This window comes from Choloepus didactylus, chromosome 1, assembly GCF_015220235.1.
Source record: "Choloepus didactylus isolate mChoDid1 chromosome 1, mChoDid1.pri, whole genome shotgun sequence".
NCBI lineage: Eukaryota > Metazoa > Chordata > Mammalia > Pilosa > Megalonychidae > Choloepus > Choloepus didactylus.
In genome coordinates, this window is record NC_051307.1 from 175446145 (window position 1) to 175450114 (window position 3970).

At 40.5% G+C, this 3970-nt stretch overlaps 1 pseudogene; it reads left to right on the forward strand.

The window, feature by feature from the left end:
* The first annotated feature begins 1103 nt into the window (after positions 1–1103).
* On the forward strand, positions 1104–3502 carry LOC119526431 (annotated as a pseudogene).
* Positions 3503–3970: the final 468 nt, after the last annotated feature.

Consider the following 3970-nt stretch of genomic DNA (forward strand, 5'->3'; position numbering starts at 1 on the left):
ACATGGTACAACTCCATAAATGTTGGGGAGGGGGCAGTGGTTTGTAGTTATTTTCATTATCACTATTATTACATCTTGTATCATGGTTGTGATAGCTTCTCTCTTCTCTCTGAAGATTTAGTTCCTTTTTAATTTAGTTTCCTTCTGGTCCCAAATACTCCGTTTTCTCAGAATTCCTTTGTTTCTCTTTGTTTGTTTTGGTCTCTGTTTTCATGTTAGGAACTTTTCTCTAATGCCTGTGATCTTTGGCTCTACTCATACTAAACAGAAGGTTGGAAACTCTGGGGGTCTGGCACAGGCTTAATCAACAGGTGGACATTATCTTAGGGGGATTGGGCAGGGACCTAGTTATTTTATTGGGAGATACTCCAAATGTCTGTGGATCTGTCCTCTTTAGCTGGTTGGCAACCCCAAAATAGAGTCCTGCAGTCTCCTGAAAGGGAACATGAGCCAGGTTGGCAGGCTTTGGAACTGAAAAAGGGAAGTGGACTAAGGGGAGGCTGGGTCTCAGTGTTGAGTGTATAGACTTGCACTTAATCCCTTTATTTCCACCAGGGCAACATTCCCTCCTCCACCTTGGCTATGTCTAGGGTAACTAAATCTAGAGAGTAAACTGTTTCCAACTCAGATGAGAGAGGTACAGTAGCCAGTCTCCAAGATAGCACCCAATGATTTTTGCCTCCCGGTATTTAGGATGCTGTGTAGTCCTCTCCCATGTTGAATAGGGCTGTTCTGTGTAATTAACGTGATATTTTAGAAATGATGGCGTGTGACTTCCAAGTCTGTATCATAAACAGTATTTCTGTTTCCACCTTGCTGTCTGTGGCCACTCACTCTGGGTAAAGCCACTTGCTTTGCCATGAGGACACTTTAGCAGCCACACTGAGAGGTCTGTGTGGTGAGGAACTGAAGTTTCTTGCCAATAACCAAGGTTCATTTCTTTCCAGGCATGCGAGGGAACCATCTAGGAAGTGGATCCTCTGGGCCTGGTCAAGCCTTGAGATGACTGCAGCTCCAGTTGACATCTTGACTGCAACCTTATGAGAGACCCGAGCTAGAACCACCCAGCAAAGCTACTCCAGAATTCTTGACTCACAGAAACCATGAGGTAATAAGTGCTTATGTTTGTTTTAAGCCACTATGTGTTGAGGTAATTTATAATGCAACAATAGATGACTAAAATACAGGAAAAGTCGTTGACTGGATTGGAGGAGGGAATCTGATGTCTACTCATTAAGTATACTTTCAATCAATCCTGGTTTTGCCCCACCTTACACTGCAGCATTTAGAAGTACCTGGTCCTTCAAATCCTAAGGCTTTCTGGAGTTCTGCCAAACAAGTCTGCCTCTGCACCCACCCCCACCCCCCTCCATTTACAAGAATTAGGTTTCACTGCCTCTGTTCTGCTGAGTCAGTTATCCTTCCTCCATTTGCTTGCCCTTCTCCAAAATTTTATTGGCATTGTTTATCTGCTGCTGACTCCTCTCTTGTTCTCTTTGTCCTTGTGGCTTTATATCGTTGTTTTTCATTTACTGTCATTTTAGCAGGGTTTGGGGAAAAGGGGAAGAATTAATGTGTGTGTTCCTTCTGTTACATTTATTAGGAAGTCAGAGGTGTCTTTCATCATTTGGAAATCTTCCTTGGCTGCTAGAGAACACAGCTATGGAGCCTCTGTTTTTAGAAGGTTGGTTGTGTAGGCAAACAGAGCTGAGAAAGTAGTTAAAGGACGTGGCAAATCCTAGGGACCTCTGTCTGCCTTTGGTGGCTTAGAGAAGGGAGAGGAAAAGATCTATCCCAGTCCTTTGAGGAACAGCCATGTGAAATGACTGAAAGGAGAGGCATGGGCAGATTCCAAGAACAAAAACTATGAATCAGAAATGGGTTGGAATTTGAAGTGTAGGGAAGGCATGTGAAATGAGGGTGTGCATGTGATATAGCCCAGCTCAATTCTGTCCTCAGGATCCCTGACATGAAAGGCTGCTCATGGTTCAAACAGCATCATACTGTACTTCTACAGAAGCTGTGGAAGAAAACTTAACTACATATAAGACATTTTGATAGTTTATTTTAAAGTGCATGAGTTAAAGAATAGTTTATATTTCACTTAACTGCACTATTAGCTCTAAGTAGGTTTCTTGAGCCAAATAGAGCAATTATATGTATTTTTCCTTTCTTTTGAGGTTTGCCCATCCATTCCCATACTCCTGAACATTGATCGATGGAGGTAGGTCTGGGATCTTGGAAGAGTTATTTGGAAGTAAAACACCTCCTACTATGGAATGTCATGTATCAATTAAAGGGAGTGAGGTGGAACGATGTGTACTGGCATGAAAAGGACTCCAAGAAAACTGATGAATAGGAAAAAAAAAAAAAAAGAAGACAAATTAATGTGACTCGTATGCTACAGTTTATATAAGCACAATGTCAAACATTTTCTATAGGTTTATATATATTAGGCTGAGTCATGAAATTGCTGATATTCAACCATTTTTGAGTGACAGAAAATGGTAGTTTCCTATGATTCAACCTAATATTATGTCATTGCATAGAAAAAGTTCTGGAAGGACTGAGGTTTGTGGTAGAGGTTAAAAGGAATTTTAACTGTAATGTTTTAGATTTTTATAAAGAAAAAATATTCATGCACTGCATGTAGTATTTCTGTAAAATAATGAAACAAAGCAAAAACAATGGACGAAGCTTTTTAAAATTTATTGTAACATATATACAAACATAAAATATGCCATTTTAACATTTTTAAGCATACAACTGTATGGCATTAATCACATTTACAATGTTGTGCTACCATCGCCACTATCCAATATGAAAAGTTTTTTCATTATCCCAAACAGAAACAGACATGTGTGCATTCTGTCTCTATGGATTTGCCTGTTGTAGGTATTTCATATACATGGCATCATACAATATTTTTCCTTTTGTGTCTGACTTATTTCACTCAATATGTCTTCAAGGTCATCTGTATCTAGCATGTATCAGAAAATCTTTCCTTTTTATGGCTGAATAATATTCACCATAATATATTTCATATTTTATTTATCCATTCATCTGTAAATGGACACTTGAGTTTGGGTGAAGCTTTTTAAAAGTGATGAAAGATCCTTTGGGTACCAGCCGGACACTGCAGACTCTACTGCCAGGAACTATGGGACTGAGTCCCCAAGACGGAAGTCACTTACCAGCTGTAAGTTCTTCACACAGAGCTCAAGCCTCTGACTCTTCAGCAAGAGCTGACCTTCAGCCCTCTCTCTTCATGTACTTGTCTGAGTAGACTTACACCCACCAGGAGTGAATTCACAGCTGGTCCAACAGGAACTGGAAGGTTCTTGGACATGTGCCCCTGTTGCTGTATATCTTGGCACTGAAAACATTAATTCTCTGCTTGGCATTTGCTGGAGTCAAAATATACTAAAGGAAAAGATTGGAAGCAAAATTACAAAGCCTGGAGGCTGAATAGAAGAAGCAATCAGAGAAGAAAGATAACTAAAGGGAAATCAAAGATTTTGCAATTTGAATGTCAGCATGAATGGGCTCCAGATGAGACGAGAAGAAAGGTTTAATTATTGAGTAATGTGTCAGAGGATAAACTTTCAATCTATAGCTTTAATTTAAAGTAACATGACTTTTTTCTATGCTTTTAAAAGTAGTATTTTGTTTACCAAAAATAAAATGTCTTTGTGAAAAAAAAAAAAAAGAAAGTGATAAAGGACAGGGCAGAAGGCATGTTTGTGGGAGGAAGCTGTCTCCCCGGGAGGCTATGGGAGCCCTGTGATCAGTGAGCTCATCTGCTCACTCTGCCGGCCTTGCAATCCAGCCCAAGATGTGGCAGCCATGGCACCCCAAGGCTTTGGATCCACTGCACTGATCAGTCAGTGAAGGGGGATTGTGAAGGGGCAGCTTGGGCTGTGTAGAGGAGGGTGGAATTGGGTCTGTGAAGCCCTCCCGGATGCAAACT